The sequence below is a fragment of the Manis pentadactyla genome, chromosome 11 (assembly GCF_030020395.1).
Source record: "Manis pentadactyla isolate mManPen7 chromosome 11, mManPen7.hap1, whole genome shotgun sequence".
NCBI classification, from domain to species: Eukaryota; Metazoa; Chordata; class Mammalia; order Pholidota; family Manidae; genus Manis; species Manis pentadactyla.
The window spans coordinates 82,183,508-82,205,856 of NC_080029.1; positions in this window are offsets into that span (position 1 = coordinate 82,183,508).

Here is a 22,349-nt window from a genome sequence, read left to right on the forward strand (position 1 = left end):
GACATAGAAGCAGTTTATATTTTAAGATATTTAAGAAGTTTAAAATAAATAGGCAAAATGAATAATGCTGAACTTCACTATTTATCAGGAAAGTCCAAATTAAATAATTTCTCTAGGCTCAAAGCCCATATGCTATATGGGAAATGATACGTAGCTCACAAGACCTAAGGCTGGAAAGTTCTTCAACTTTGTGGTATAAAAATTCCAGTCTGGGAATCTGGAAACCAGGTACAAGTGATGTGGCAATTATAGTGTAAGTTTATTGGCTAAGATGTTAATGAGGTGTTCCTGGGTCCAGAGGTATACAAGCCCTAGCATGATGACACCCAATGATCCTCTGATCTGGTAGTTCCACTCCTTACTAATATAGAGTCCACCAACCCAGCAGAAAGGAAGGCATCAATAAGCTGTGTCCATTTAGTAATGTAACTTATCTTTTGCACTAATTGGTGAATATCTAATATGACTAAATATATGAAAATATTTTCTGTTGACCAATTAAATAGTTGTGGTCATGAGATTTTCATGGGACTATTTAAAAGTATATATTAAAAATGAAACTAGAAACCCCACTTTTCATTCTATAACCTTTGAAAGTGCTTCTGCATATCCATAAGAAAACATACCACAATATTTATTATTACCTTTTAAAAGCAAGCATATGGAAAAAATCAAATGTCCACTAACGGGAGAATGTTAGACTCTATTGATGTCTATTCACTAATAGCTTTTACATATCTAATTATCATTGTGTCAACTGCTCTACGCCTTGTAAAACTGAATTTTATGACTGGATCAACCAGTGGCTCTTGCCCTCTCACTTCTGCTGGGGTGTAGCTAATAGAGCCAAACACAGGGATTTTGAGGACAGGAAGAGAGTGAAATCAGGGTATTTATTCCCTCAGCTTCCTCCCTTCTGGACTTTGGCAATTACTGTTCTGCCCCGTCAAAGCCCTCAGCTTTTGTTGGTGACCATCTTCTACTGCTACAACTCTTTCACTAGTTTGTGGTAGTTTCCCCCCACCATCCTCAGCTTTAGGGATGGTAATGGCTTCCTGTTCTTGCTAGTCCTGGATGCTTTACCATTCCTTGCTGTTTTCCTTTAATACTGTTTAAACCTGTGTGCATTACACTTTCCTCATTTACTCCATCTGAGTCCTGGTGGGACCCTCACATCTGTACAAAGAGAGGTCCAGGAAACAGCTCCCCAAAATGGGATTCTGGGAGTGGCTGGCTCACATACTTGAGGAGTATCTGTACATCCTCCTCTCTAGGGGTTATTGGACTTTGATCATATGTGGCACAGTTACACTATGATTACTCAAATTGTCACTTCTGTTTGTATACAGAGAAGTTCAACCAAAAGGCAAGGCACTGTGACCCACACACAGCCAGACGCAATGGCCACTTGAGCTCCCGACTCCTTACCGTTTTTTTTTCTGGTGGAGCAGCACCTCCATTCAGGTCTGAATGAGTCAGCCTTTCCTTGAATAAAAATGTATTTTTGGCTTTACCTGGAGTAGTTGTCGCTTGGCCCATGATGAGAACTAAGTCTCAATCTAATCTAGACAGAGAAGTAGAAGGGCTGCTCTGATAATACACGGTTTTAAACTAAAAGAATTGTAGGATCTTGCCAACATTGGCTAGAGTCTGGGGAACATGTGTTAGTGAGTTCTAAGATTATTAGGCTGAAAAGACAAACTATGAGACTAAATCAGGCAGAATTCATTGGCATGCATGCACTCAGTTGAGATTTGGGTTATAATGTATTGATGTGTGTGTGGAGTGGCATAAATAGCCTGCTAGCTGGCTGATTAAGTCCTGTACTCATTGAAGATATTTTCATATAAATGTAAACAAAGGGCATCCATTTTAGAGAAGGAGTTAATTATCAGGAGGCTTAGATACCCATCCAGTAGATTTCTTTCAGCCTCCATCCCTAATCAGTCCAGTTACTGCTCAGTGGGTCCACATGTAAAGTGGCCATGGTAACAGGGATGGAAGCTATGAGTGGGCTCACTACCAACAACCTCCCCTCAACAAAGCTGACCTGTCTACTACCATTGCTGAGTCCTAACCTGCCAATGGCTGAAACCAATTTGCCATCATTCCTTGGGGGGATTAGCTAGCTACCTGGTAGCACACTGGTTACACTGGCCCTCTTTTATCATGGAGGAGACGGTGGTTTATCTTAGCAGTAATAGATACATATTTAACAATGGATGTGCCTTATTACTCATTGTCATGGCTTCATACTGTTGCAACGTTGCTAAACCAGAACTATGTTTCCAGAATTCCCCTCCACGCACATTTCCATGTTAGGGTTCAGCATAACAAAAGTCTGTGTTAGATTTGGAAGACGGAAGTAAACTAGTAGCCATTTTTGGTCTGAAGGCCAGTTTCGGAGAAGTACCATTACAGCTCATGCATGCTGTGGCTCACCTTGCTGGTGTGGGGCAACTTGGGCCTGTAGCTTCTCTCGCTCCTGGATCTCTACCTTCAGTTCCTCCAAGCCCTCAGCCAGGGCCAAGTGCATCCTCATGATGCAGGGCATCAGCTTACTCAGCAGATCACCTAGACCATCAAAACTGGAAGCAATGAGAGACAGACACAGTTCTAGTTTGTCATTTGTCTCCTTCACCTCCTGTCTGATTTCCCTCACAGACTGCTGGTTCTGCAGCCTCAGGCCCAGCATGAGGTTCAGTGGCAACAGGCTTACACTGACTACTCAACAGTTTCCCACATTGCATCAAGTCTAATCCCTAGAATAAATCCCATTTTAAATCACTCACAGTGGTTATACTTTCCTGACCAAACTCTGAGTGATAAACCCTCAATATGTCTGCCAGACTAGTCAGTTGCAGACTTATAGAATGCCTTATCAATTACCATATTACCACATGTACACACCATTACATCTGATCAGAAGACACATTTTGCAGCAAATGAAATATAAGAAAAATAATAATGAGCTCGCACACATATGGAACTCATTCATGAACCTACATGTCCCATCACTTACAAGCAGCTGATTTGGTAGATTAGTGGAATGGCCTGCTGAGATGCAGGGGTGCTAGTTGGAGCATTCACCCTGGAATGATGACATGCCATACTTCAGAATGTATTATTAGACTGTGATAAGCCTCACATGCAGGTTGTGTTATTTTCCTTTACACAGCTCCTGTGGGGTCTCTCTCTTCTGCAGCTACAGCTTTTTACATGTGGTCCCAGAAACAACTCCTCCCCATCTCCCTGAAGTCCTGGGACAATACAGCCTCTCAGCTTGGGTTCCTTTAAAACCACCCAGACTTTTGTATATACCCCATCAATCAACTCTCTTCAGTCACCCATTTGAATGTGACCTCTCTCCCTGTCTGGACTTTAATACCCTGAAATAAATGTAAAACAGTGAAAAGAAACTACAGCCTATCGCATTTAGAAAGGTAAATAAATAAATAAATGTACAGCATAAAAAAAGTCTGTAAGATACCTACCACATGATGTTTACCTAGAGAAGAGGGCAGGGGCCCTGGGTTAAGGGTCATGATCAAAGGGTATTTGACTTTATCTGTATGTTCCAAATTTTTCAATGAGAATATATTCATGTGTTTTCTGTACAATTTAAATTTTTTAATTAAAAACTTTAGTCAATGAATTTTGCTGTTATCAAGGCATTCTGTGAGATTTTGAGTTTTTAAATATCATTAGCTCACATTAAAAATTAAAACTTTTTTAATTCTAAAAAATTACATACTTTTTTTCAGCCAGAATGAAACAGGTGACTATATGGTTTGAAATTACTCTCTTTCAGACTACTCAGGGGGTTAAATAAGGATAATGTGTCCCTGAGCTGACTGATTACAGGCCCTTTCCAAAAACCACATGCTGTTTTCATATGCACTCAAAAGGTTTGAGGGTCATGGATATGAATGGTCTTTGGAGAGACACTGAAAGAGATCAATAGTTTAGCTTTGGTCTAATCTTATTCTTCATATTTCATTTTTCTTCAGTTCAACAAATATTGATAGAGTATAGACTATGACAGAAAATGTGCAAGACACAGAGAGAGCAAAAAATGAGAGCATCCGTGCCATTGAAGAGCCTATGCTGGATGGGACACAGAGGGAGAAACAGTTGCCATGTTATGACATAAGGGCAGCGAGAAGCATGTGCACAAGATGCTAAGGGAGTACAGAGAGGAGCATAGAGGAAAGTGGTGGTTTGCAGCAGTAGCTGTGCATCAGATCACCTCAGGTGACTTCCAAAAATACAGAGACTCGGCCTCTCTCAGAGATTTGATTCAACTATCTGGAGTGGGTACAACATTTTTTAAAAGTTCTCTGTCTCTTCTTCTACCATTCTCTACCCTGCACTTCATGTTCCTTTTTAGTATTAAATGACTATAGTTTCTCAAACATGTCAATGTCAAACATGCCAAGTCTCATGCTGCATGCAGGTAATTCCTCCAGGAACATCTTCCCAGGCACTCTCTCTCTTCACCCTCTCTCCTCATCCCTCTCTCAAACTCTTAAGTCTACTCAAATGCTACATCGCATAGGAAGTGTGCCCAGATCCCACCCCCCAGGTAGATTTAGGGGCTCTTTCTTCTATGTCTGCCAACTGCACTGAACATGCATCAGAACAGCCATTATCTAGATTGGATTCAAATGCTTAGTTTGCATGGATGTGTCTCCTCACTGGATCCAAGCTCATTATCTGGGGACAGGCACATAGGTAATGGTCAAAATGAGTTGAATGATAAACCCCATGTCTACATCCTAGCTTTCAAGGGACACACTCCAATGGGACTTTTTTTTCAAATGGCTTTAGGTGTCAATTTGGAAATTTAACTTTGTACACCATTTTTTGATAGGATATCATCATTTCATTAGATATTCCCCTTCCCTTCTCCTGGAATACTTTATGTTGAAAGCATTTCAAACATATGGCAAAGATTAAAGAATTTTATAGTGACTACCTGCTTATCCACCACTTAGATTCTACTATTCACATTTTACTCACTGGAAAAAAGATAATCTCTTCAATAATAGTGTTGGAATAATTTATATTCATATGGAAAAGAATGAAACTAGGTTCCTGTCTTACACCACTCATAGAAAACAACTTAAATGGATGCAAGACTTAAATTTAAGACCTAAAGCCATGAAACTTCAAGAGAAAACGGGAAAAGTTTCTTGGCATTGGTCTTCACAGTGATTTTTGGAGATGACACATAAAGCACATGGAACAAAAGCAAAAATAAATACATGGGACTGCATCACACTAAAAAGCTTCTGCACAGCAAAGGACACCATGAGCAGAACGAATAGCAAACTATGGGATGAGAAAAAATATTTGCAAATCCCTTATCTGATAAGGGGTTAATATCTAAAAGTTATAAGAACTTATACAATCTGATGGCAAAAAAATCCAATTTTAAAAAAGGCAAAGTACCTGAACAAACATTTTTCCAAAGAAGATATTCAAATGCCCATAGGTACATGAAAAGATGCTCCACACCACTGATCATCAGGAAAATGGAAATAAAAACCACAATCAGACTGAACTCCATACCTGTTAAAACGGCTATCATAGAAAAGACAAAAAGTAGCGAATTCTGGTGAAGATGTGGAGAAAAGGGATAGAAGAGATACCTGCACCCCCATGTTCATTACGGCATTATTTACAATAGCCAAGACAGAGAAACCAGCTAAGTGTGCGTTGACAGATGAATGGAGAAAGATGTGGCATATATGCATAATAGAATACCCAGCCACAAAAAAAGGCAATCCTACCTTTCATGACAACGTAGGTCAACTTTGAAGGCATCAGTTAAATGAAATATGTCAGAAAGAAAAAAAGCAAATATTATGTGATCTCATTTATATGTGGAATATAAAAACATCTTGAACTCATAGAAACAGAGAACACATTGGTGGAGACCAGAGGTAAGGTATGGGGGTGGGTGAAATGGATAAAGGTGGTCAAAAGGTAAAAACTTATAGTTATAAGACATAGTTTTGGGAATTTAATGCACAGGCATAGTGACTATACTGTACTGGTATTTTTTAAATTGCTGAGTGAAAATCTTAAAATTTCTCATCAAAAGAAAAATACTGCGTGTGAAGTGATGGTGTTAAATTTATGTGGTAATCATTTCACAATATATACATATACCAAATCGCTATCATGAATACCTTAAAATTGTACAACATTGTATGTCAATTACAACTCAATAAAATTGGAAAAAAATATTTACTATACATGATTTATCCCACATCATCCATGCACCCATGTAGCAGTACATTTTTTATGCATTTCAAAGTGAATTGCTGACATCTGTTTCCTGCATTTTAATAAATATAGTCATTCATATCAAACACTTGAGAGACTACTCTGTGATGGAGTCATTTCATATGTACTTTTGAAAAGGAAATACAGGAACTATTTTTTTACAAAGTAAATCTCTCAGTGATTTTATTTGAATGCATATTTTTCTTGCTAGTTTGTTTGGCTGAGGGGGCACTGAAAGTGCCAAAAAAATATGTTGGGGATCAATCCCAGAAGGCTTCTTCTGCATAAGGAGAGCTTTGAGCAGGTTTGAATGGTAAAAGAGGCATGGATCTCTACTGTCTCCAGGCCTTGTCTGCTGGTCCTTCTGCAAGAAATATTTTCCATGCTCTTCTTTCCCCAATGCTGGCTCCTCCTCATCCTTTAGTTCTCAGCTGCCCTGACCACCGAACATGCACAATGGTGCACCCTGTTATTGTCTCCCATGCTATTTTTTTTAATGTGAAAGAAGGTCAAGCAATTTCTCCTGCCTGTTCAGCATTATGTGTCCTTATGCTGCTGAAACTTATAGTGAAATCCCCATATTTTGATTAAATGTCTTCACACTCCCCAGAAATTTTGCCTCATTTTAAATCATAGAGAAGAAGTCAGAATTGAAAGGTAAAGCTGCTCAAAGTGATGCTTATAAAATATTCAGTCTCAATTTTATTTCCTCTCTGATAACTCACTATAAGATTTTTCTTTCAGTTGTTCTGGTGAACCAATCAGGTTTCAGGGACAATTCTCCTGACCACATGAACTAAGTTAGCAAATCCAGGTCTCTGCAGAAACACCTGGTCACTATTCTCCAGTGGTATTAGTTGATTACCTTTTTTTATTCATTCAGCTTTTATATAATACCACTGGCACCAGAAGATGCTCAATTAGTGAGGTATTCGAATCCCCAAAGATGCTGTGGCCTGGAAACAGGTAGGTAAAACAAATGAAAAATCAAGATAGCAAGAGGAAAAATAAATGGACTCGATCTATTAAATTCACTGATTCAATGGCTGAATCTCCATGTGCAGATATCAAATAAATTGTCAGTGTGGTTAGGCAGGTTATAACATAGGGCAGAAGTAATGGATCACACTAGGGAGTATATAAGTGGCTACAGATTATGGAGAAAGACTAATAAGTTACTAGTTGGATTTTTTCCTTTGTTCCTCTTCCATCCTTTTACCTATCTATCCATCCACTTATCTACCCATCCACTTACTCACTCATCACTCCAGTGAACACAAATTAGAGGCATATCATGTGATGGGAATGGTGCTGGGGGGCCTGGGGAAACACAAATAATATAAAAAACTCTGACATTCCCTGGAGAAATTTATAGTTTAACTCAGGGTTCTCAACCTTGGTGCTGCTGACATCTGGGCCTGGGTGACTCCCTGTGGGGAGTACTGTCATGCTGTGTACTCACTGTAGGATGTTCAACAGTGCCCCTGGCCTCTACTTACTAAATTCCAGTAACAACCCTGCTCTCTCCCCAATCCCTGCCCCTATGGCAACCAAAAATGTGACAATCAAAAATGTTTCCAGATATTGCCAAGGGTCCCCTGTGGGGAAGTAAGGTTTCCCTAATGGAAACACTAATATAATAAGAAAGACTTAAAAGTGCATAATTTCTCTGCATTTGGTATGTCTTATAATAAAGATGTACACATTGTGGGTGTATTTTGGATATAGTCTTTGCCCATCACCTCTGGTCATTACTAATATACTTCCATAAAGGAGCTCTTGTTCAATCCCAAAAGAAGATCTTATATATCAGGAAATTATTCATAACTCATGTTTGACTTCCTTGTACTATAGTGACTTTTGTTATTCCATGTGATAGGTCCTAATTCAGGTAAATTATTCAGTCAAATAGCTATTTAGACTTTATTGTTGCTTTTCCTATTATGTAGTTTCTGTTGAAATGACTTGCACAGACATCTAATGAATATCTTTTTTTAAAGCAGCAATTGAAGAGATGTCCAAGATGGCAGAGTAAGAAGAGACTGAACTCACCTCCTCCCATGTACATCCCAAATTTATACCTACATATAGAGCAATTCCCCTTGAGGAAGAACTGAGGGCTACAGCATAATGAGTGATAGAGACCACATAAAACAACAGAAGAAACAGAGACATGGTAACAACGGGAACCCCACCTCCAATGCAATGACATGTAGTAGGGTGTGATACAACTGAGGGACTCTAGCGCAGATTCACCAGCACAGGGGAACAGGGAAAAAAACCTATACTTTAAGGGCCAACAATATAATAAATGAAAGAAGCCAATTTTCAGAAGTAGAGCAACTGTTAAACAGGGGAGAACTGCTAGAACTCCCTCTGGAATCAGAAATGCTGGTTTCATTCCCACTGCACATTAATAGCATGGACAAAACAGTGTCCAGATGCCCACACTACATTCAGACATACCTTAAGGCAGTTATACCAGCATGTCACAATGAGCTTGCTCAAGAGAACTGGCTGTTCAATCAAGGTGGTACCAGTACACCCACAGTGAGACTTTCCCCAGACCTTGAGCACCTCTATCTATCAGCCCCTCATCCAAGGACCACCCCCTAAACATGGCTTAGCACACACCAGTACTTCCATGGACTGCATGATCCTCTTGTTTCTGTCCCAGGCCCCTCTGACAATGTGGCCCAACAGCCAAGTGCAGAACTTGCCCTGGACTGTGCACACCTCTGGCCATCAGCCAGGTGCTTTCACAATGGCACCTCACCAGACCTGCAGCACAGAAAGACATTCCCCAGACTGGGCACCCCTCCAGTCTCCAGGCAATGGTCCCCCTGCCAGGGTACCCTCCATCTCAGCACACACTGAAACACTGGGGACCTGCACTCATCCAGCCTCCAGACAACTAGCCAAGCAACAAGGCATAGGCAATTCACCCAGGGGATGGTCTGTGTAAGGCCATGCCTTCAAGACTGGGAGAGTAGCTGCTTTGCCTAACTCATAAGAACAAACACAGAAAGTCAACCAAAATACAGAGACAGATGAATATGCTCCAAGTGAAAGAACAAATAAAACTCAAGAGAAAGAACTGAATGAAACACAGTTAAGCAATCTTCCTGATAAAAAGTTCAAAGCAATGGTTATAAAAATACTCACCAGACTTAAGAGTGGATGAACTCATGGAGGGCTTCAACAAACAGATAAAAAATATAAAAAAGAATCAATCAGAGTTGAAAAGTACAATAAATGAAATGAAAAATACATTAGAGGGAATCAACAACAGATTACATAATGCAGAACAAATCAATAATCTGGAGGTCAGGGTAATTAAAATCACTCAAGTGGAGCAGCAAAATGAAATATAAAAAGAAATGAAGATGGGTTATGTGACCTCAGAGACAATGTCAATCTTACTTAGATTCAGATTATAGGAGTCCCAGATGAGGAAGTGAGAGAGAAAGTGAACTCACTTGAAGAAATTATACCTGTAAAGTTCCCTAACCTGGAAAAGGAAACAGACATCAAGAAAATTCAGAAAACTCCTAGTGAATTGAACCAAAGGAGGCTCAGACCAAGACACATAATAATTAAAATGTCAAAAATTAAAGATAGAAAATCTTAAAAGCAACAAGAGAAAAGCAACAAGTTATATACAAGGGAAACCCTATAATGCTATAAGGTCATTTTTTGGCAAAAATATTACAGTCCAGAAAGGAGTGGCATGATATATTCAAAGTGCTGAAAGGAAAAAAAATAATCTACAATCAAGAATACTCTATCCAGCAAGGTTATCATTCAAAACTGAAGGAGAGATAAAGATTTTCCCAGATAAACAAAGTTAAAGGAGTTCACTACTGCTAAACCAGCCTTACAAGAAATGTTAAAGGGACTTCTTGAAGAGGAAGAGAAAAGGCTGTAACTAGAAGGAAGAAAGTCATGAAAGGAAAAACTTTCACTGGAAAAAGCAAACATACAGCAAAAGTAGCAGATCAATCACTTGAAAGCTAGAATGAATGTTAAAAGACAAAAGAACTGAAATCAATTATATCTACATATTAGAGGAAAAGTCAATAAAAAGGTGTAAAATAAGATACTACAATGAGATGGACATTAGAGAACAGGAAAACAATGAAGGTGGAGAAAAAAAGAATTCTAAAAATGAGAGGATGCTAAGAGAGCTGTGTGACAACACCAAATGACCAATATTCACATATTAGGGGTACCAGGAGAAGATAGAGACAAAGATATAGAAAGTCTGCTTAAAGAAACAAGTGCCAAAAACCTCACAAATCTGGAGAACAAAATAGACACCCAGGTCCTGGAAGTTCAGACATCCCCTAACAAAAGGAACCCTAGGAAGACACCAAGACATATAGTAATTAAAATGGCAAAGGTTAAAGATAAAAGATCTTAAAAGCAGCAAGAGAGAGGCAGACAATTACCTATAATGGAAACCCCTTAAGGCTATCAGCAGATTTCTCAGCAGAAAACTCACAGGCCAGAAGGAAGGGATATGAAATGTTTAATGTACAGAAAGGGACAAGCCTACAACCAAGAATCCTCCACCCAGAAAGGTTACCATTCAGAATTGAAGGAGAGATTAAGTTTCCCAGATAAATGAAAGTTAAAGAATTCAACACGACTAAACCAGCCTTGCAGAATACGTTAAGGGGACTTCTTTAGATGTAAATGTTCATTAGTGAAAATAAACCCACAGTAAAGGTAGTAGGCCAATTACTAAGCAAGTATGAAGTTAAAAAAAGTAGTAAAATCAACTATACACAAAATCAGTGAAGAGATACACAAAAGTTGTAGATAATAATATCTTATACATAAAGTGTGAAGAAAGAATAAAAAATTAGTACTTATAGATTGTGTTCAAAATAGAGTGACCATCAACTTTAATATAGACTGTTACATATTTAAGACATTATCTATGAACTTTATGCTAACACAAACCTAAAGACTACAACAGATACACCAACATTTTTAAAAAGAAATCTAAACATAAAACTAAAGAAAACTGCCAAATAACAAGAGAAGAATATAGAGAGGAAGAAAGGAACAGATATGAACTTCAAACACAACTAGAAGACAATTAATAAAATGGAAATAAGTACATACCTATCAATAATTACCTTGAATACAATGGACTAAATGAACCAATCAAAAGACATAGGGTGGTAGACTGGATAAAGAAACAATACCCATCTATATATTGCCTACAAGAGCTTCATTTCAGACCTAAAGACATATGTAGACTGAACATGAAGGGATCGAAAAAGATATCTCATGCAAATAAAAGGGAGAAAAAGCTAGAGTAGCAGTACAAAATATAAGACAAAATAGATTTCAAACTAAAGAAAATAACAAGAGACAAACAAGAGCATTACATGATAATGGGATCAGTCCAATAAGAGTATATTATCATTATAAATATTTATGCATCCAACATAGGAGCACCTAAAAATGTAAAACAAATACTAATAGACCTGAAGAGAGAAATAGACAGCAACACAATCATATTAGGGAACACTAAGACCCCACTTACATCAATGGAGAGATCATCCAGACATAAATAAGAAAACAGTCATTAAATGAATGACATATTAGACCTGAGGGCTCAACATATATATATATACAGAATGTTCCCCTCAAAAGAAGCAGGATACACATTTTTCCCAAGTGCACATGCAACATTCTCTAGAATAGATCACATATTAGGGCACAAAAAAGCCTTAATGAATTCATAACAATTGAAATTGTGTTAAACATCTTTGCAGATCACAATGGTATGAAACTAGAAATCAATTATATGAAGAAAACAAAAAAAACCTACAAATATATGGAGGCTAAAAATCATTTCTTCTATGAAATCAAGCAATACATAGAAAGAAATGTAAACAAAAATACAACAGTTCAAAACTGTCAGATACTGCAAAAGCAGTTCTAAAAGGGAAATTATATAGTGATACAGGCCTAATTCAAGAAACAAGAATAATCCCAAATAAACAATATAAACCCAAAACTAAAGAAACTAGAAAAAGAACAATGAACCCAAAGTTAGTAGAATGAAGGACATAATAAAGATCAGGGAAGAAATAAATAAAATTATAGAAAAATCAATGAAACCTAGTTCTTTGAGAAAATAAACAAAATAGACAAACCCCTAGGCAGACATAAAAAGAAAAAATCGGACAAAAATAAACAAAATCAGAAACAAAAAAGGAGAAGTTACAACTGACACCACAGAAGAATTATTAGAATTCTTTGAAAAACTAAATGCCAATAAACTGTACAACCTAGAAGAAATGGACTAGTTCCTAGATAAGTACAACCTTCTAAGAATGACCCAGGAAGTAACAGAAAATCTCAACAGACTACCACCAGTAATAAAATTGAATTGGTAATCAAAAAACTCCCAACAAACAAAATTCCGGGACCAGATAATTTCAGACCTGAATTATATCAAACATTCAAAGAGCTAATACACATCCTTCTTAAAGTATTCCAAAAAGTAGAAGAGGAGGGAATACTTACAACCTTATTCTATGATCCCAACATCACTCTACTACCACAATGATAAAAGACAATACAAAAAAAGAAGACTGCAGACCACTAACCCTGATGAAAACAGATGCAAAAATCCCCAACAAAATATTAGCAAACTGAATTTAAAAATACATCAAAAGGATCATCCATCACGACCAAGTGGGATTTATTCCAGGGATGCAAGGATGGCACAATATATGCAAATCAATGTGATACACCATATTAACAAAAGGAAGGATAAAAACCACACTATCATCTCAATAGATGCTAAAAAAGCATTTGACAAAATTCAATGTCCATTCATGATAGAAATTCAACAAACTGTGTAAAGAAGGAACATACCTCAACATAATAGAGGTTATATACAACAGACCCACAGCTAACATCACACTCAGTAGTGAAAAGCTGACAGATTTTCCTCTAAAATCAGGAACAAGATAAGGATTCCCACTCTCACCACTTTTACTCAACATAGTACTGAAGGTGGAGGTCCTAGCCAAGGCAATCAGACAATATAAAGAGATAAAAGGCAACAAAATTCATAAGGAAGAGGTAAAACTGTCACTACTTGCAGATGACATGATACTATATGCAGAAAACCCTAAAGACTTCACCAAAAACTATTAGAACTAATAACTAGATTCAGCAAAGTTGCAGGATACAAAATCAATATACAGAAATTAGTTGCATTCCTATATACTAACAACAAACTAGCAGAAAGAGAAATCAGGAAAACAATTCCATTTACAATTGCAACAGAAAGAATAAAATACCTAGGAGTAATCCTAACAAAGGAGGTGAAAGACCTTTACTCTGAAAACGATAAGACACTCATGAGAGAAATGAAAGAAGACACAAATAAATGGAAATTTATCCCATGCTCACAGATAGGAAGAATCAATATGAAAATGGCCATCATGTCCAAAGCAATTTACAGATTCAACGCAATTTACAATTCAATCCCTATCAAAATGCCAATGACATTTCTCAATGAACTAGAGCAAATAATTCCAAAATTCATATGGAACCACAAAAGACCCTGACTAGCCATAACAATCTTGACAAAAAAGAACAGAGCTGGGGGTATTATGCTGCCTGACTTCAAGCTCTACTACAAAGCTACTGTAGTCACTTTGGTACTGGCATAAGAAGAGACCCATAGATTAATGGAACAGAGTAGAGAGCCCAGAAATAAACCCACACCTATATGGTCAATTAGTATATGATAAAGGAGCCATGAATATACAATTTGGAAAAGACAGTCTCTTCAATAAATGGTGTTGGGAAAACTAGACAGCTACATGCAAGAGGATGAAATTGGATTATTATCTAGCTCCATGCACAAAAGTAAACTCAAAATGGATTTAAGACCTAAATGTAAGAAATGAAATCATAGAACTCTTAGAAGAAAATAGACAAAAATCTCTTGAACATAAGTATGAAAAATTTTTTTCTGAATACTTCTCCTTAGGCAAGGGAAGCAAAATAAGAAATTAAAAAGTGGGACTACAACAAACTAAAAAGCTTCTGTACAGCAAAGGACACCATCAATAAAACAAAAAGGCAATCTACAGTATGGGAGAATATATTCATAAGTGATTTATCTGATAAGGGGTTAATATCCAAAATACATAAAGAACTCATATACCTCAACACCAAAAAAGAAAACAAATAACCAGATTAATAAATGGGCAGAGGACCTGACCTAACATTTATCCAAAGAAGAAATACAGATGGACAATAGGAAAATGAAAAGATCTTCCACATCACTAATCATCAGGGAACTGCAAATCAAAACCACAATGCAGTTATCACCTCACACCAGTCAGATTGGCCACTATCCAAAAGACAGTACCAACTGTTGACAAGGAAATGGAGAAACGGAAACCCTCCTAAACTGTTGGTGGAAATGTAAATTGGTGCAGCCACTATGGAAAGCAGTATGGAGCTTTCTCAAAAAACTCAAAATAGAAATACCGTTGGACCCAGTAATTCCACTTCTAGGAATTTACCCAAAGAAAACAAATTCTCTGATTTGAAAAGATAAATGCATCTTTATGTTTATTGTTATATTATTTACAATAGTCAAGATATGGAAGCAACCAAAGTGTCCGTTAATACTATATGCAGAAAATCCTAAAGACTCCACCAAAAAGTGGATAAAGAAGTGGTACATATACACAACTGAATATTATTCAACCATAATAAAGACAGAAATCCAGCCATTTCCAACATGAAAGGACCTAGAGGGTGTTATGTTAGTGAAATAAGCCAGGCACAGAAAGATAAATACCATATGATTTCACTTATTCATGGAATCTAAAAACAAAAGACAAAACAAAATGAATAAAACAGCAGTAGACTCAGAGACACTGAGAAGTGACTGGTGGTTACCATGGGGGAGTGATTGGAGTAAATTGTTGGGGTAGGAGGGGGATAAAAAAGGCACAAAATCCCAATCATAATATAAATTCGTCATGGGGATGGCAGTGCAGCATGGAGAATACAGTCAATGGTACTGTAACATCATTCTTTGTTGACATGTAATATCTGCACTAATTAGGGTGAGGATTTAATGTGTGTAACTGTTGAATCACTGTGTTGCATACTTTAAACCAATATAATACTGTATATCAATTATACTTCATTAAAAAAAGAAGAAAAACCTCTCTAAAGGAACAAAGAATGATATTACATAATTATAATGGGTTTAATCCAGCAAGAACAGATGACAATTGTAAATATATATAGACTCAATAGAGGAACACTTAAATATATAAGCAAATATTAGCAGACATAAAAGGTAAAATTGACAATAGTAAAATAAAAAGAGGGGACTTTAAAACCCTAATTATATCAATGGATATCATCCAGATAGAAAATCAATAAGGAAACAGAGGCTTCAAACAACACAATACACCAGATGGATTTAACAGACACATATAAAATATTGCACCCAAAAACAATAGAATACGTATTATTTTCAAGTGGATCACACATGGATCATTCTCCAGGATAGATCATATATTTGGCCACAAAACTAGTCAATAAATGTAAGAAGACTGAAATCGTATCAATCATCTTTTCTGACAAGAACAGTATGAAATAGGGAAGCAATATAAAAGAAAAAAAGAGAAACATATGAAGGCTAAATAAGCTGTAACTAAACAACCAAGGGGTCAAGAAACAAAGGAAAAATACCTGGACCCTAATGAATATAGAAACACAATTGTTCAAAATCTTTGGAAGGCAGCAAAAGCAGTTCTAAAAGGAAAATTTAGAGCAATACAGATATACCTCAACAAATAAGAAAAATCTCTATAAAAATTTTATTCTCAAACCTAAAGGACCTAGAAAAAGAAGAACAAAGCTCAAAGCTAGTAGAGGAAGGAAATAATAAGGATCAAAGCAGATATAAACAAAGTGGAGTAAAAAAATACAGAAGATCAATAAAACTAAGAACTGGTTCTTTGGGGGGTAAAAAACTAACCAATAAACCTTTGCCTAGACTCATCAATAAAAAAAAGAGAGGGTCTGAAATAAAATCAGAAATGAAGTAAGAAAGGTTGCAACTGAACTCACAGAAATACAAGATTATAAGAGATTATTATGAGAAATTATATGCCAACAAATTGGAGAACCTAGAAGAAACAGATAAATTCTCTGAAAGATGCAACCTGCCAGGCTGAACTAGGAAGAAATCAAAATCCTGAACAGATCTATTTACTAGTAATGAAACTGAATTGGTATGAAAAAACTCCAAACAAAACTCTAGAACCAGATAGCTTCACAGGAGAATTGTACCAAACATTTAAAGAAGAGTTAATACCTATCCTTCTCAAAGTATTTCAAAAATTTAAGGAGGAAGGACAGTTTCCAAATTCATTCTGAGGCCAGTATTGCCTTGCTATCAAAACCAGTCAAAGATGCTACCAGAAAAAAAATTACAGACCAATAACCCTGGTGGACATAGATGCAAAAAAATCCTCCACAAAATATTGGCAAACCAAATTCAAAAATATGTTAAAGGATCCTTCACTATGACCAAATGGGATTTATTCCAGGAATGCAAGAAAGGTTCAATGTCCACATATGAACCAGTGTGATATACCACATTAATAAAAGGAAGGAGAAAATATGACCATCTCAATAGATACACAAAAAGCACTTGACAAAATTCAACATACATTCATGATTTTTAAAACTCTCAACAAAGTGGGGATAGAGGGAACATACCTCAACATAATAAGGGCTATATATGACTAACCCCCCTGCTAACATCATAATCAATGCTCAAAAGCTTTATCTTTTCTTCTAAGATCAAGAACAAGGACACCCATTCTCACCACTTTTATTCTACATAGTACAGAAAGTCCTAGCCATAGCAATCACACAAGGAAAAGATATAGAGGGGATCAAAATTTGTAACAAAGTAAAAATGTCACTATTTGCAGACAACATGATACATATATAGAAAATCCTAAAGACTCCACCAAAACACTATACAATAAATGAATTGAGTCACAGGATTCAAATCAATATACAGAAATGTGTTGCATTCCTATATACAACTAATCATGTAACACAAAGAGAAATTAAGAAAGCCATCCTATTTACAATGGCATCTAAAAGAATAAAACACATAGGAATAAACTTAACCAAGGAGATGAAAGACTTGTACTCTGAAAACTATAAGACACTGATGAAAGAAATTGAAAACTACTCAAATAAATGGAAAGATATACCATGCTCATGGGCTGGAAGAATTAATATTGTCAAAATGGCCATACTACCCAAAGCAACATACAAATTCAAATGCCCCTATCATTTTTCAAAGAAACAGAGCAAATAAGCCTAAAATTTGTATGGAACCACAAAAGACACAAAAAACCAAAGCAATCTTGAGAAAGAACAGGCTGGAGGTATCATGTTCCCTGACTTCAAACTAAACCACAAAGCTACAATAATCAAAAGAGTATTGGCAGAAAAACAGACACATAGGTCAATGGAAAAAATATAGAAAGCCCAGAAATAAACCCATTCTTATGTGAACAGTTAATTTATGACAAAGGAGGCAAGAATATACAATGGTGGGGAAAAAAATCTTCAATAAATGGTGATGGGAAAACTGGACCGCTACATGCCAAACAATGAAACTAGACCACAGTCTCACACCATACTACAAAATAAACTCAAAATGGATTAAAGACCTAAACTTATGGCCTGAAAGCATAAATTTCTGAAAGGAAAATATAAGCAGTAAACTTCTGAACATCAGCATTAGTAATTTTTTCCTTGATCTATCTCATTAGGTAAAGGAAACAAAAGCAAAAGTAAACAAATGGAACTATATCAAACTAAAAGTCTTTTGCACAATGAAGGAAACCATCAACAAAATGACAAAGCAACCTCCTGAATGGGAGAACATATTTGGAAATGATATATCCAATAGGGGGTTAGTATTAAAAATATACAAAAGCTCATACAGCTCCACACCAAAAAAAACAAAAAAGATTAAAAAGTAAGCAGAGGATCTGGTAGACATTTGTCCAAAGAAGAAATACAGATCGCCAAAAGACACATGAAATAATACTCCACACTATCAATCATCAGGGAAATACAAATCAAAGCACAATAAGATACAAATCACACCAGGCAAAATGGCTAATATTAAAAAGACAAGAAATAGTAAGTGTAGGTGAGAATGCGGATAAAAGGGAATTTTCAAATACTGTTAGAGGGAATGTAAATTGGTACAGCCACTATGGAAAACAATATGGATATTTCCTAAAAAATTAAAAACAGAAATACCACATGATACAGTAATTCTGCTTCTGAGTATTTGCCAAAAGAAAATGAAGACACTCATTTGAAAAGATGCATACACCCCTGCTTATTATAACATTATTTATAATAGCCAAGATATGGAAGCAACCTAAGTGTCCATAGGTTCATCATTCAATCATAGATGAATAAAGATGTGATTCACTAACACACACACAGAGGAATATTACTCAGCCATGAAAAAGAATGCACTCTTGCCATTTTCAATAATATGGATGGCCCTAGAGGATATCCTGATGTGAAATAAGACAGAGAAAGGCAAATTACATATGAATTCACTTCCATGTGGAATCTAAAACACAAATGACAAAAAACTTAAAAAGAAACACAGTCATAAATACAGAGGACAAACAGTATTGCCAGAGGGACAAGGAGGTTAGGCAAAATAGGTGGATAGGATTAAAAGGTACAAGCATCCAGTTATAAAAAAAATCATGGTGATACAAAGTACAGCAAAGACAATATAATCAGTAATACTGTAATAACTTTGTATGGTAATAGGTGGTAACCAGAGTTATTATAGTGATCATTTCATAATGTATATGTGTCAAATCACTATGTCGTACACCTGAAACAAATATAATACTGTATGTCAACTATACATCAATTTTAAAAAGACCCTAAAATCAAATGCAAAGAGAAACAAGTGTACCCAAATATATTATGCCTCCTGACCACCTACAATCTTACCAAAAATGGGATCAAACATTCTTGGTTCCAGCTGACATGGCACTGCCAAACTGAAGGGGAAAAATAAGAGCCAAACCAATTAACATTTTTTGGACTGCTCCTTCATTTTTTTCCAATTAAGTTTTGAAGATAATCCTTTGACTACATACCATTCATTAAAATAACTTCAAAAAATCACTTGTCTTCTTAACAATTACTTTTTTATTGTGGTATGGATATAGTAATTCTGAAACATTTGTGTGCACTGTAGGGTTAAGCAAATGAAAAATACATTATATTGTTAGGACCCAAGAGTCTCCCCAGCAGAATGAAAGGAGAGGAGATACAAACATGGAATAAGAACTGTCAAATAGGGGTGGAGACGAGATGGCGGCATGAGTATAGCAACAGAAATCTCCTCCCAAAACCATATATATTTTTGAAAATTCAACAAATACAACTATCCCTAAAAGAGAGAGCAGAAGACACAGGACAACAGCCAGGCTACATCTACACCTGTGAGAACCCAGAGCTTCGGAAGGGGGTAAGATATAAACCACAGCCCGGCGGGACCTGAGCGCCCCTCACCCCAGCTCCCAGCAGGAGGAGAGGAGTCGGAGTGGGGAGGGAGAGGGAGCCCAGGACTGCTAAACACCCAGCCTCAGCCATCCGCATAGGAGAGGAGACACACAGGGCTTGGGGTGCTGGATACTAGGGAAATGGGACAGTAAAACCTGCAAGTGGGTCCCCGCAGCCAGTGCCCCTGTGACAAAGAAAAGCTAGTGCTTTTTGAAAGACTTAAAGGGACAGGGACCCCACAGCTGGATGGAAATGTCCTGGGACACATAGCCCAGCAACTGGGAATCCTGATGAACTCCAGGCGCCCTAACCCCCTGGGTGGAAGTGCAGCTCGGAGGCCCCTCACGGGGATAAACAACCTCCCTGAGGAAGAAGGGCGGAGCTTATTTCACAGCGGCCTGGCAAGAATTAGAAACCTGGTCTGTGTGCAGCTGCCCAGCACAAGCACTAGGGGGTCACTGTTCTCCCAGGAGAGGAAGGCCACAAATCAGCAAGAAGGGACGTTCTCCCAGCCTACACATGAACCAGCTTCCCGCAACTACCTCTATCACGATGAAAAGGCAGAAAAATTTGATATAGAGCAGATTAACCCAGACAGTCTCCCCTGAGAAGGAATCTGGGGAGCTAGACCTAACCAATCTCCCTGAAAAAGAATTCAAAATAAAGGTCATAACCATGTTGATGGAGCTGCAGAGAAATATGCAAGAGCTAAGGGATGACGTCTGGAAGGAGATTACAGAAATGAAATAATCTCCGGAGGGATTTATAATCAGAATGGATAAGATGCAAGAGGCCATTGATGGAATAGAAACGAGAGAACAGGAACACGTAGCAGCTGATGCAGAGAGAGATAAAAGGATCTCTAGGAATGAATCAATATTAGGAGAACTGTGTGACCAATCCAAACGGAACAATATTCGCATTATAGGGGTACCAGAAGAAGAAGAGAGAGAAAAAGGGATAGAAAGTGTCTTTGAAGAAATAATTGCTGAAAACTTCCCCACACTGGGGGAGGAAATAATCGTTCAGACCACAGAAGTACACAGAACTCCCAACAGAAAGGACCCAAGGACGACAACACCAAGACACATAATAATTAAAATGGCAAAGATCAAGGACAAAGACAGAGTCTTAAAGGCAGCTAGAGAGAGGTAAAGGTCACCTACAAAGGAAAACCCATCAGGTTATCATCAGATTTCTCAACAGAAACCTCACAGGACAGAAGAGAATGGCATGATGTATTTAATGCAATGAAACAGAAGGGCCTTGAACCAAGAATACTGTATCCAGCACGATTATCATTTAAATATGAAGGAGGGATTAAACAATTCCCACACAAGCAAAAGTTGATGGAATTTGCCACCCACAAACCACCTCTACAGGGTATTTTAGAGGGACTACTCTAGTTGGAAGCACTCCTAAGGCTAAACAGATGTCACTAGAGAAAATAAAATCACAGCAAAGAAAGCACACCAACCAAATACTAACTAAAGGCAAAAAATAAAATCAACTACCCACAAAAGAGCACAGAATAAAACACCCAACATATAAAGAATGAAGGAAGAGGAATAAGAAGGGAGAGATATAAACAATCACCAGACAGTGTCTATATAGCTCAATAAGTGAGTTAAGTTAGGCAGTAAGATACTAAAGAAGCTAACCTTTGGAAACCACGAATCTAAAGCCTGCAATGGCAATAAGTACATATATTTCAATAATCACCCTAAATGCAAATGGACTGAACACACCAATCAAAAGACACAATGTAACAGAATGAATAAAAAAGCAAGACCCATCTATATGCTGCTTACAAGAGACCCATCTCAAACCCAAGACATGCGCAGACTAAAATTCAAGGGATGGAAAACTATATTCCATGCAAACAACAGGTAGAAAAAAGCAGGTGTTGCAGTACTAGTATCAGACAAAATAGACTTCAAAACAAAGAAAGTAACAAGAGATAAAGAAGGACATTACATAATGATAAAGGGCTCAGTCCAACAAGAGGATATAACCATTCCAAACATATATGCACCCAAAACGGGAGCACCAACATGTGTGAAACAAATACTAACAGAATTAAAGGAGGAAATAGAATGCAATGCATTCATTCTGGGAGACTTCAACATACCACTCACTCCAAAGGACAGATCCAGCAGACAGAAAATAAGTAAGGACACAGAGGTACTGAACAACACACTAGAACAGATGGACCTAATAGACATCTATAGAACTCTACATCCAAAAGTAACAGGATAAACATTCTTCTCAAGTGCACATGGAACATTCTCCAAAATAGACCACATACCAGGCCACAAAAATAGCCTCACTAAATTCAAAAAGATTTAAATCCTACCATACAACTTTTCAGACCACAAAGGTATAAAACTAGAAATAAATTG